General features: G+C 41.4%; 1 protein-coding gene across 1 annotated transcript in view; it reads left to right on the plus strand.

The window, feature by feature from the left end:
* The window catches only part of atad1a (ATPase family AAA domain containing 1a), a 46656-nt gene extending 35439 nt beyond the window's left edge, over nucleotides 1-11217 (plus strand). The window contains exon 11 of the transcript XR_015100872.1: nucleotides 9143-11217. The gene's annotated coding sequence lies outside the window, so the exon portion shown is untranslated. The remainder of the gene's footprint in view (nucleotides 1-9142) is intronic.
* Nucleotides 11218-13836: the final 2619 nt, after the last annotated feature.

Genomic DNA, 13836 nt, shown 5'->3' on the forward strand with positions numbered 1-13836 from the left:
AACGCCACCACTACGGTAATGTGACGTATCACGTAGGGGAACAATAATACATTTGATAGTTACCGTATTTTCCGCACTATAAGGCGCTTCGGAGTATAAGGCGTACCTTCAATGAATGGCCTATTTTTTAATTATTTTCATACATAGGCTGCACCACATTATAAGGCGCATAGAATAGAAGCTACAATAGTGACTGAGGTTACATTATGCATCCACTAGATGGAGCTATGCTAAAGAAATACAATACAATACGGCTTTATTTATAGCGTGTTTTCACAACCGCTGCAGCTGTAACAAAGCACTTTACAAAACATTTCATACTACGTGAAATCAGAATATTGATCCATATATATGATGCATCAGATTATAAGGAGGCTTTTGACAAATCGAATGCTTTTTGGTGCGCCTTATAGTGTGGAAAATACGCTTATGACGATTAAACCCTTCTTTCCAATCATGGAAACCATTTTTGCCCATAATTGTGCTTTCCTGGTCTTACACTAAAACTTTCATTCAATGACACCAATCCGGACATGTAATATTATCATGTTTCCACCCCTTTTTAACATATTAAGCACGCACAATATGTCAGGGGGGGAGGGTCATCCATTTATTACGTACACAAAATATGGCCAATTTTCAGACGCCGACCCCCTTATACCTATGCAAATGCACACCACCATTGGGACACCCCCGTGCATTCATCAGTCATCTATGTTTCCAAACAACGGATATGCCTTCCTTGGGAAACAGACTCATTCTTAGGTATATCAAACTGTTGAATTTAATTAGAACTGAATGTCGTCAATGATATACAAAATAAGAAAAAGAAAACCTTTATTAGTCTCGCAATGGAGAAATTCCCAATTCACAGCAGCACAGTTATGAAAGGAAGAAGTAGAACAACAAAATATAGGAGCTGCTGGAAAGGCAGCCACTCTCGCGGCGCCATTTTGAAGTCAAAATCACCAAAATAACACAACACAACACATAGGACACAGACAGTCGTGCAATCTTCACCACTTATACACAAAATATATGTGTGTGTGTGTGTATATATATATATATATATATATGCATTTGCACATCCTTGTGTGGAGCTACTGATTTTTTCTTTGTCCCCACATTCCTCAGTCATATAGAGTCTCAGATAAGGAAAAAAAAACAATCTCATGCCAGTGTAGACTAGTGTGAGTTTCTACAAAGTCTAAATGACAGAGAGTAATGTCTACCTCATTGTGACCTGCTAATCCATCACAAGAAGGCAGACCACATAGAGTGAAATCTAATATTTCACTTGCCCAAAAACGTGCTTTCGGCTACGCTTTAAAGATGACCCTATCGAGTTGCCACGGTGACTATGCCCTTCTCCACTGCTTGAACTCCACATCAGCGCTTGCAGCTATATTTCAAAGTGTAGGCTGGATATAGGTCAAGGTTTGCAATGTCCTTGTTCCTCAATCCTCCCACCATGGAGTCTACAGAAGAGTTCATCGCATACATCCACGTATTTATGTCTATCATGACAGAACAATTGTTTATTGTCCTTTCTGTGATCCCACAGTTTTCCTAAAATATTATATCCTCATAATTATATGACTTTTAAATTCAAGAAATTAACAGCATTCACACCTAAATTTCTTAAGAACCTTTACCTTCCTGCCATTCTGTTCGAGGGTGGGGGGATTGTGAAATGTAACACATCGGAACAGATCACACGCACGCAGGCATACTAAGAGAGATTCAGTGTAAAAGATACACACAAACAGTGCTGCACCTCTTGAGCTGGGGATTTGGCAATGGAGCCTTGCTCAAAGACAACCTTACAGTAGCCAGCAAGCACAGCACCTTCAACAACTTGTTGCCATTTTTACATTTTTGCTTGTAACGGGACCCAAACCGTGGCCATCCAAAGCCCACTACCCCGGAGGATGTTTCAGGAAGTTGTGTGTCCAATTCCCAATCAATCATCCGTAGGAAGGAGACGTAGGCACATTCCCTACGAATGACTGTGTCATTTGGCTGCATTTGGTGTCAGTTGTTTAACATTTTCCAGCTCTTACCAGAGAACAAACTAGCGCGGTTTGTGATAGTCTTTAATACTGCAACCGCAAGTGTGAAAACTGAGGGTGTCAAGCAGAGGTGTTATTTTTTTCCTGTGACAGTGTGAGTCATTCTCTTTAGCATTTTAACACTATGCACCCTGTCTGTGGAAGCAGGATCAGTCAGCTCTTAGCAAGAGATCATCATTTGTAGCACCTGCATTTGTAGTAATGCACTAAATTTATTATTGTGGGGGGTTTTTTTGTTTTGTTTTTTTACTTAGAACGCCTGAGGAAACTAATAGATTGTACATCCAAAGATGACAGATCTGGCGTACCACTCAGTAGCAACTGGTGGTTGCCAGGGACGGTCCAGTCATCGACTTGACGTCACATCTTTCCTTACATGGTGCTGTTATAATTAACTAGGGGCCTGATTTTGGCAAATCGAAGACTGGACACACACACAAAAAAAAAAGGGAACACCAGACATTCATCTAACTTTACAATATTGCTTCGTTTTCCCCTCAATACCTTGAATCAGCCCCCAGATGTACAATTTAAGTCAAGTCGGCTATCTTAATAAGAGGAAGCGATATAGAAAATGGATGGATGGATGTGGCAAGTTGTGGCGGCCCGATCAGACTTTTCTCTTATATTTGCTGATTTGATTGACCCGTAATGGGTCAGACAATTAGGAGTCCACCAATCACATTTCAGGTTTGGGGTTCAAACAGCTCTTTCCTCATTTGGATTATAAACTGCACATATATATTATATATAGCCAAATTATGGTCAGACACTTGTATGGTGGACACACAGACATCAGTAAAGCTTTTTTGCTGTTATTCATGAGTATATTGTAAAGTTGTAACCAATGTATAGTGTGCAGTTGTATCCCAATTCCAACAGATCTATAGGAGGGAGAATGTATGGACTGCACTCTCTGAAGCCAAATGAAAAGGTGGCAGTGCAGAAATAGACACACTTCACACTACTCTTTAAAAGATGGAAGGTGTCAAATATGGTATGCGTAATGTCAGCGCTGACAATGTGTTATATTTCTAGTGCCACTCCATAAAAGTAGCAATTTTGGCACAACGGTTTACCTCTCTTAAAATTCACCGGATGCGAATTTGCAACACGGGTGACTGAACACCAGATGTGAAGTCATTTTAGCTGTTTTGTTTTTTTTGGTTTTGCTTTTTTGACAGCGCAGCAGGGCCAAATATAAAAACCCCAAATGAAGTCCTCTATCAGCTCCACTAAAGTGATCTCAATCCATTCTATCGTAATAGGACCCAACAAATCCAAACGCTTGTGTTTATTGTGTCATGAGGGTCTCTTAACTGATGTGTTCTCAGTGATTTTATTGCCACCCTCTAGTGAGAAGTCTCTGAGGAGAGAGGACATAAAAATAGTCGTTGAACCGCATTTTGCTCGCCAAAAGAATAAAAGCTTAGTTTGCCGCTTGTAAAACAAAGGCAAAACCATGTCTGGATTGGAAATATTGATTGTATAATCAATATCTTTCGGTCTTATCGCCACAAAGTGAGTATGAGAGAATTTCTTTTGGTTTGAGACAACACGCTGAATTTTGATAACGGCAACACAAATCTCGATCAAACTCTCATTTTATCTGAATGTTTGTCGTTTGTTTTTCTGGCCAGTGACCTTTGATTTACTGACATTTGTTGTAACAAAATAATGACGCGGTGGAAATGTTCTGATGTGGGTCTACATACCGAGTATTGCTTTTTATAAGAGTAAAAAAATCATAGTTGATAAAGCATAGCAATATAGATAGGGTGGTTAATTTACTTCGTTTTGTTGCCGAACTCGACAAAAATGACTTTCAAACAATGCATTGGTTTGCATCGTGCCATGATGCATTTTTCATCCATTCTTGTTCCAATACCAGGCCGCAGCCCTCAAGCATTGTTCTCTTGTCCTCTGACATTAGATTAGTAGTAAAAGGCTTTGTGTCAAACTCAGCCAAGGTCAGAAGAATAGGATATGTGACAATGCGTAAATATCACTTGCAAGAGCAGATTAAAACTTGGGCAGCTGATGTATTAAATCATAAGGTGCCAAAGTAAAGTTATTGCTACTTGATATAGAATAATTGAATATTTCCCTCAGACCTTAATCTAATAGCCATCAAGGCTGTACAGACACCTGGTGGAGTAGGATTATCATCACTGTTTCACTGCCAGCCTCATTACTGTCACGTTGCGAGGTGGACCCCAAAAAGCAGGGTGTATTTAAAACAAAGAAAACTACATCCAAAACAAACAAAGTCCAAAGTATCAAACAAAAACCATGACTAAAGCTAAAACATAACAATGAACTAAACATAATCGAAGCCAAGAGCAAACAGCAACACACATGACAGTAGCAATAAGCAAACAATGACCCGTCACTGAGTGTTCGGGCTGGGAGTCCTTTTAAAGCCCTAATTAGTTATGACCAACAGGTGTGCAGCTGCCGGGGGAGCCCTACAGTACCACCTGTTGGTCCCTAAACCGAATCATGACAGTACCCCTCCCTCAAGGGACGGATCCCAGACGTCCCAACGTTGTCCAAAAGGGTTGCCTCGCCGGGGAACAGGAACTAAAAGCGACGGCAACCCTTGCCTCGCCGCAGAACAAGAACACACGCGACGGCGACCTTCGCCGAAATACATGAACGATAAGCGACGGTGACCTTCACCTCGCCAGGGAACAGGAACAAAAGCAACGGCAATCCTTTTGGCTGGGCGTGGCCTGACGTGGACGGAGCTCGACGTAACGGGGGACATGGAACAGCCGGACGTGAACAGGGGCTCGGCCTGACGTGGGCGTGGACGTGGCACGGCTCGTCGTCGACGTGAATGTGACTCTGCTCCAACAGACACGTGACGAGCCTCGGCTCAACGTAAACGCGGCTCGGCCCACCGTAGACGCGGCTTGACGAGACGAAAACAGGACAGCCGCATCCCCAGCGCTGCCTGAAAGGGGAAAGGGTGTCGGCCGCAGACGCGCTCCGCCAGGCACATGGTGGAATAGGGAACAGTCCTTAGTACCTGCGGGGTCCAGGTGGTCAGGTCATTCTGTCACGTTGCGAGGTGGTGGTGGACCCCAAAAAGCAGGCAGGAGGGAGGAGCAGGGTGTATTTGAAGAATTGTATTTAAAACAAAGAAAACTACATCCAAAACAAACAAAGTCCAAAGTATCAAACAAAAACCATGACTAAAGCTAAAACATAACAATGAACTAAACATAATCGAAGCCAAGAGCAAACAGCAACACACATGACAGTAGCAATAAGCAAACAATGACCCGACACTGAGTGTGCGGGCTGGGAGTCCTTTTAAAGCCCTAATTAGTTATGACCAACAGGTGTGCAGCTGCCGGGGGAGCCCTACAGTGCCACCTGTTGGTCCCTAAACCGAATCATGACAATTACAGTGTAAGGTACCAGATTTTATTTGTGGTTGTTTGAGACAGTGCGCTGTTTTTGACAGGCTGGTCTCCATTGGAGCAATTTAGACAAGTGCTTGTATTATCTGTGACCAACTCTGCTGGATTCAGGAATAAACCTAGATAACTTGCCAAAAATAACTTGACTCATGAGGGCCAGCATTATAGTGGTGTTCAATCATTCATTAGAAAGTACTTGTCTTTAATGCACTTGCCTCCTCTCTTGCTGATTAAACATACTTTTTTCATGCATGCAAACAAATAAAAAAACGTTTTCAAGTTTAAATTTAACCTTGGGGTGGGACTCAATTAAAAATACTAATCTATTTATTTACAGACTCTGTAATTGCTTAATCTTGATTAATTGTCCCTTTTGTGAGCCATCACCCTACTTCCCATCGGCTCACCACGTGTGGGAGGGGCCACATTCACAGCAGCAGGTTAATTTAATGTGAAAATATACTCATTTCATACTTTTTTATGGTGAATGTTGAATATTTGTTCAGATGTATTAGTTGATGGAAAGTGTTTGTTTTCATCCATTCATCCACTGTCTGAGCTGCTTCCTGCGGGTCACAGGCATGGAGGAGCATATCAGAGCCCCCTTCGGGCAGTAGTACACCCTGAACTGGTTGCCAGCCAATCGCAGGGCACACACAGACAAACAGCCATTCACAATCACAATCACACAAAGGACAAGTGTTCCATTAACCTACCTGTGCATGTTTTTGGAATGTGGGAGGAAAGTGGAGTACTCGGCGGGGGGCACGGGGAGAACATGCAAACACTCCACACTTGAGGGCAGGAGCACAGAATTGAACCGTGGACCTCTGTACTGTGAGGCGATGTGCTAACCGGTCGACGACCACCATGCCACCCGGATTGTTTGAATTGATGTTTTAATGCATAAAAAGAATCATCGTGATAATCAAAGTTAGTGTCTAAAAACAGAACTATCTTGTTCTCCTATCAATGCTGTCTTCTTGTTTGGAATCACCAAAGCTGAGTTGGTTTAAACAATGAAATGGTATGCTATTGATTAATTGGAATGACCTTTTATTACCATTTGTTTATTTATAGAAAAGCCATTGTTACTATAACAAAATATACTGTATATTTTATCAAAGTATCATCTTTAACCTATCAAATTGTATCATTCAAAAAAAGTGATATATCGCTGTGTGCCATCTTGCCTTATATCAATATGTATCTTATCGGTCAAAACACGTATTGCCGCACCACTAGTTCAATCTTAATTACACTTACAGCAATTGCTGTGCTCCTGTTTTGTTTTGTTTTTTGAAGGGAAGGAAACTATGAGTAAAATTTCCAGTTCCAATCCAACCTGTCATACTGCCTTGAAATGTTAAGCATTGCACGATGCACATTATTCAGAGTTGGTTATACAGTAGGAGTAGACATTCATTTTGAATGTCATTTGTCAAAATAATGATCGAGTAACTTTTTTTTCCTCTGTTTTTGAATAGTTCTGTGAACAGATGAGCTAAAGACATCATTTGCATGACATGCCCGTGGGAACGTTAACTGCCTGTCTTCCTGCTCTTGTCCAAAAGCATATTTTTAGTTGTGTACTCAGTATAGATTTAGGTTGAGAATTTGAGCTCTGTGACTAATGTGTCTCCATAAATGTATCCTCCGCTGGCAAAAACAAACACACGCAACTGCCCTGTGTTTAACTACTGTGACTTTTAATGAGGCTGGCTCAAAACACGCTAATCAGGCTTGCATGTGTGCAATGGCCAAATCATCGCAACTCTTTGTGCTGGATTGTTGACCCATCTGGGTCCTCTCTTCTCAACCACTGCCAAAGCCTCAGCCAACAGAATTCAACGGCTTCCTTGAGGGCTTAGACAATCTTCCCATTGAGCTTTCCTTTGACTCTGTTGCTTTTTGAGCATCTGTATCCTATGTCGACTGGATGCATCCCAACATTCCAACATCTGTTGAGTTGGGAAAATGCTGCTTCATCTGAATCCGTAGCATCCTTATGTGTTATGTTTTTTTTTGGCCTTTTTGTCTCCATCTGTTTTCGTCATCCGTGTCTCTTGTGTTTAACCAATCAGCTCCCTCAACCCTTTGTGTCCAGGTGTTTCACGTCGCCTCGTCACTCTGCTTGTATTTAGTTCCCTGCGTTGTGTCAGTCTTTGTTGGGTCACTGTGAGTGTCTGTGTGCTCCTGTCGTGTTTTATTTTCAGGCATAGGTTTTGTTACTTTGGTTCCTTGTGGTTTTCAGGACTTTGTTCGAGTAATTTAGTTGGTTTTCTCTAGTGTATCCTGCAAGTGTTTTTTGTTAATACATTTTGTTTAGTCCACCCTGCTCCCCCTTCTTTTTGGGGGTCCTCCAATGACCATCACACAAAACCGTGACATGAAACTAAAACAACTTAAAGGCATACGTTTGAAAGATTACCATTGTTAAATAAAAGAGGTGTATTGATTTTGTGAGGGTGAAGTATTGAGTTTGGAAAACTAGTGTCACCTCACGGGTTGTGTAATGCACTTAAATGAAGAGGTGGCTGGTTGGTGAAAGTTGGTCATAGATGCAATTTTTTTTTTTATCACTCCATGTAATTTTGCAAAAACACCTCAGGCAGTCACAATGTTTGAAGTGTACAGCAGTTTTATGAGTTGCACTCTAAAGCCAAGTGCTCAATCATATAATTGCCAGGCTGCTTCAGTGCTTTTAATAATCAATTCTTGTCAACCACCTGACTTGTGGAAAGAGACCAAATGAAGTTTAAGCGAAGAAGAGCAGCATCATGCGTCAGCAAGCATTGAAATCTAAAGATGAGAACAGTGTCTGACTGTGTCCTCTCTTGAAGGTCATTTCGACTGCCCGAGTTGCATCAGCCTCTGCAAAGCTCCACTACCCACACAAACGGTCAAAACTGCAATACAAATATCATAGAGTGTGAATGTGTCATCGTCAATGCCTAAGAAAGATAGTTTCGGGAAAATCAAAAGAGATGGGGAAAAGAAATGTTTTCTTCTTGCTGGAAATATATATAAGAAATCAATCTTCTACTCAGATATTAATAAATTGCGACATGTTCCTCCTTAGCTGCCGCTGGAAGATATATATAGATATATATACGTATATATCTGTAGATATAGATTGTTTTTTTCATACATTTTCTGATCCGCTTATCCTCACAAGGGTCATGTCCATGCTGGCGCATATCCCAGCTGTCTTCGGCCAGAAGACGAGGTGCACCCTGAATTGGGACAATTTAGAGTGTTCCAATGGCCTGCCATGTACATTTTTGTAATGTGGGAGGAAACCTGAGTACCCAGAGAAAACCCACGCAGGTATGGGGAGAACATGCAAACTCCACACAGGAAAGCCAGCGCTGTAATCAAACCCTCCACCTCTGCACTGTGAGGCCGACGCGCTAACCAGTCGACCACCGGGCCGCCCTATATATATATATATATATATATATTATTTTTTTAATTCACTGTAAGATATATTACTGTAGACATCAGTCGAGTCTAATTTGTGAATTATATAATGATTGTTGATTTTTGTTTTGTTTTTGGTACCAATATTGCAGAGGCTGCTGTTAGTACGGTCCTAAATGCAAATCCATCCTTTTCTGTGCCATTTGTCCTCATTAGGTTTGCTGGGAAGCTGGAGGCTAACCTACTGTAGGTGACTTTGGCCGGGAGGCAGGACACACACTAGTTTGGATGGCAGCCAATTACAGGTCAATAAATGCAAATGTAATATCAACATACCGGTAAATAGTAAGTAGTGCACAGTTCTATGAGTGCAATACAGAGAGAGAAAAATCAAATGGAAAATATACTAGTATCCTGATAAGATTTACTGACCTATGTGTCCCACAATGGTCAAAGCCAAATGATGTTGACTGCTTCTTAACACTTCATAACATCGTGCAAGAGATCAACCAAAGGGCGATGTGTGGTGGGAATGACAGGAACAAATCGAGGTGAAATTTGTGAGCAGTCAGACAACATGCTGGGACAGGTAATATTTGGGCAAGCTCAGCACAAGAGATCAGAAATAATGTGCAATGACAAGAGGCAGGTGCAGACTGACTGCTGTTCTAACGGCTTTAGACAGCACAGGGCACCTGAGTGTACTTCAGTTTACACTTACAGACTGGCTGGTGTCAGTCCTCGTAGTACCGCACAGGCCATCTTGGAGCATATTAATGTGGGCAAGGTGAGCTCGTTCCTTCCCACCTCACGTGCCTGTCCAAAGGTGCCAAGCACACTTTCCGGCCCCTTGAAATTATATTACATTGGCCACATTACATCAGTCCACACCCACCTTGCATAGAGTAAGTTCTGTATAGAATGCTGTTCGAGCATGTATTCGATGTCCTTGATAGCCATCTTATGGTCCATGTCCAAATACGCTATTTGTCCTCAGAGGTATGTAGATGAAAGGCACCCGTGGGGACAGAAAAAGGATTGTGAGCCAGGCAGGGAGTGCTTGGAGTGAATATGCAGGGCCTGAATACATGTGGGGACTTTAGTGTGCAATTGACAGGACAGTCCAGGGAGGTTCATGTAATCATAGGGAACTGATTACCTATCAATCACAGAACTGAAAGAGACAAATAAGTGAGCTATCTAGAGGGAACTAATTTTAGGTCTTTAATTACTGCTGTGGCTCTGATTGTGTGGAGCAGGTGAGAGGTAGGGTTACGTGCATGCCAAAAATGGCGGCTCAGGATGTGTGAGTGTTATTCTCTTTGTAGAGGTAGAACTTTTAATATATCTAAAACGGCAAGAATAATTTGAATGTAGCCTCGCTTCACCAATCCGCCCATTCTACTTGAGTTTCTGACCTAAGAAAGGCATTGCATGTAACTGCCCTGGCAACAAGGCGACATTAACCACAGCTGCTATGTTGGTCTCATGACTTTTTCATAATGGAATGTGACTGTAACTCAAAATGTTACCGGTTTGAAATTGTATGTTTTGGAATGTACAATCAATTAAAGATAAAAAAGGCAATAAATTTACCTAACCAAGAGAAATGTTGCTAATTCCAAATTCGTTCCGGAACCACTGAACTGCCTTTCGCCCCTCTACGACTGAAATGCAGCTGTGGTGTTCATTGTTGTTTTGTCTCAGGATATGTCCGATATGTCATTGTATTTGTTCTTGTTTTCGTGTGATTGAACTAATCCCATTTTGTTTTGTGTATTTCTCGGTGGTCATTCTGTCCTTGCAATTGGCAAATGCTTTCTGTTGTCATTTGGCTTTTCTGGCTTTTTGTCACCACCGCCTTTTGTTCACCACTTTGTCGGTCTCGCGCTTTTCCTTTAAATAAACCTCTTTTGTTCTCGCCATTTATCTGAGTCTGCGTTTGTGGGATCCACACTCCTTCCGGTCTAAATCCAGAGCCTTTGTCACACCGTGGGTGTGCCCACTGTAAATGTGCCGACCAATGCACGAGAACGATTGTCACCTCGTCAGTCATTCCTTATGTCTGATTGGTTGTTTTTCCCTCAGGCATGGTGGTTTCTTACAAATGCAATTACAGGTACAAGATTGCGGCAGAGAGGGCTGATTTGTTTTTTCCCCCCACATATTATTTTACTGTTGTACTGCCAGTCTGAAGAAAAATGACTGCAAACTTCCCCTGTTGGTTTACATTGAAAGAACATGTACGACACCGTATATAATTTTCTGTGTTAAAGAATGTCATGCTCCTATTACTCTTTGTCCTTCATTTGAAATCTTATTAGGAATCCACATTTTTTTTCTTAAATCGCGTTGCTCACCCTCAGGAGCTGTCGCAACACAACTTGTGCCAAATCACCTACTCTCTCCCTCTGCAAATACAATGCCAGTTCAGATTACAGACGCATTGGATGGTACTGGATGGAGGGATGGTTAAAAAAAAAGTCTGAGTGCACAGTGAAGCTGCCCTAATAAGCCATGTTAAACAAAACTGAGTGTCCTGATTACGTAGATATGATAAAATGGTTTGCATAATGTGCACATTATTCCGTGCTCTCTTTACATAAATGGGCTGAGGAAGCCCGAGGAAAGAAAGCTGGGAATTCTTTGCCGTTGCATGTAAAAATAATGATTTAAAAAGAGGTGAAAGTTGCTCAGTATTTGGTGAACAACCATTCAAAATGTAAATGAAGTGAAAGTTGCATACATATATTAAAGTACCATGAAGGGAAGAGGGAAAAGTCATTTAAATGTCATCATACATAATGTAGAGATGAGAGACTGAATCATACTGGTATGCTTTGTGCTGCACATCAAATGACTGTCCAGGCTGTTGTGTGCTGAGTTATAAATAATTAAACTTCCTACCATGTCCAACACTTGGCAGTGTTTTTAACAATCCAATAAACAGTTGGGTTATCAGATACAAAAACGACACGATGCATTCTTCAGCATCACTGACGTGATTTGACAGCTACTGAAAAGGAATTATTGTTAGGATGTATTGTCTTGACATGAACATCAACATCAACACAATGTATTTTCTTTCACAACTCTTTAAAGGCAAACGAGATATAAAAGAAAGTGAAGAAAACAAAAAACATGTCATATATACTGTATATATATATTGTTTTTAATAAAACTTTTCTTCTTCGGTTTGCATGCTTTAATCGAATTGCCATACAACACTATGTAAATCCCAAGAGTGCATCAAAAATGACTCAAAAGGGCGTTTTTGTGGATGCACTTGACAGTCATTTTGTCTGGGCCTACCATATCAAAAAGTCGACTGGATATATTGGTTGCTTAACAACTCTTCAGAGTCCATACATTCAGTAAAAAAAAAATTCTGAAAAGGAAATCTACCTTGTACGGAAACCCAGGTGATGACATTTAATGTATGAGGGGCCGTCAAGGGCATACTTCAGAATTTATTCAAACATTCACAACTGTAGCTCTCTTAATACCGTTAGCATGTCACACACATGTGTTAGTTAGTTGACAAGTCCTACATATTGTATAACTTGCACGCAAGACGTTCTCAAAGTGCAGGTGCAATCTTGCTAAATTGTGTGCATGATTTACTTTTCTCTCAAGTGTGATTCATTACGGAAGCGTGGATATGCCAATGTGGAGTAAAAATATATTAACTGGCATATACGTTAAAACTGAGTGGCAACACCCTTCTGATGAGGGCTCTCTCAGTACAGTGGAAAGAAGGCGAGGTGTCTCTGGGCAAAGGATACTTTCTGTCCATTCACACCTATGGATAGTTCAGAGTCCAGCGTGCATGTGTTTGGAATGTGAGTGTGCCTGAGAAAAACCATACACACACACATAGAAATGACCAAGCGAGATCTGAACTTGACCGTGAACCTTTGACCGTGAGGCAGACATGTTAGACCAGGGGTGCCCATTACGTCGATCACGATCGACCGGTAGATCGTGGACTGGTCCCAAGTCGATCACTGGGGTGTTGGGGAAAAAAAAACAATTTGTGTGTCTTTGTGCATGTTAGTAATATATATTTTTGTGTTAATGTACACTGCACCCTAATCATCCCATCAGTCTCATTTTCACAAAAAGTATTTTTGAAAAATTAAATAAAAGAGATCAGGTAAATCTTTAACCAATGGTGGCGCGTGACCTACGTCACCGGAAGTTGTTGGTGCTCAGCAGTCTGCAGTTGCAGCTTGTGATCAGAGCTGTTGCGCTATATCTTTTATCATTGTCATTATTCTCATTCAGATTTTGTTTCGTGTACAATTCACCGAGGGCATGGAAGAAGAATAGGAATCTAGAGGGCCCAGGGAAGCACTTTAAAACGGTACGTGTGAGCTATGATAGTTAACAGGCTGCAAAAGTACGTCGCATGCCTCCGTGCTAGGCTGTTGCTCATCATGACGTGCGAGTGTATGTATGTGCGTGTGCGCGGTAACCGGTCGATCACAGGAGATTTGTTGATCGAAAAGTCAATCTTCGGTCTAAAAAGTTTGGGCACCCCGGTGTTAGACTATCTGCGTGCCCCCTCTGCCACCTAAAAACACATCATTTATCACTTGGGAAATTTGCAGCTCGAGTGAAACACAACAGAGGGAACATAAAGTCTACACGCCCATTTTCAGATGCCAGAGTTATGTGTTATTTTGTGCATTATTTGTCATTGAACATTTTTTAAAAATGACACCATTAATGTGCCCTGTAAACTGTACAACTCAATCAGAATAACCTGTTAGATTCAAACTCATGTTAACTGGGAGTTATCGCACGCCTGCTCCCCCAAATGAAGTTCAGATGGACTAGTGGGCTTTTTTTCCCCTAGCAGAAGCCTCAAGTCTTTGCACTAATACTGATATTTATTTGAGACGGTT

Source organism: Hippocampus guttulatus, chromosome 5, assembly GCF_054856545.1.
Source record: "Hippocampus guttulatus isolate MCC_2025c chromosome 5, RoL_Hgut_1.0, whole genome shotgun sequence".
Classification (NCBI taxonomy): Eukaryota; Metazoa; Chordata; class Actinopteri; order Syngnathiformes; family Syngnathidae; genus Hippocampus; species Hippocampus guttulatus.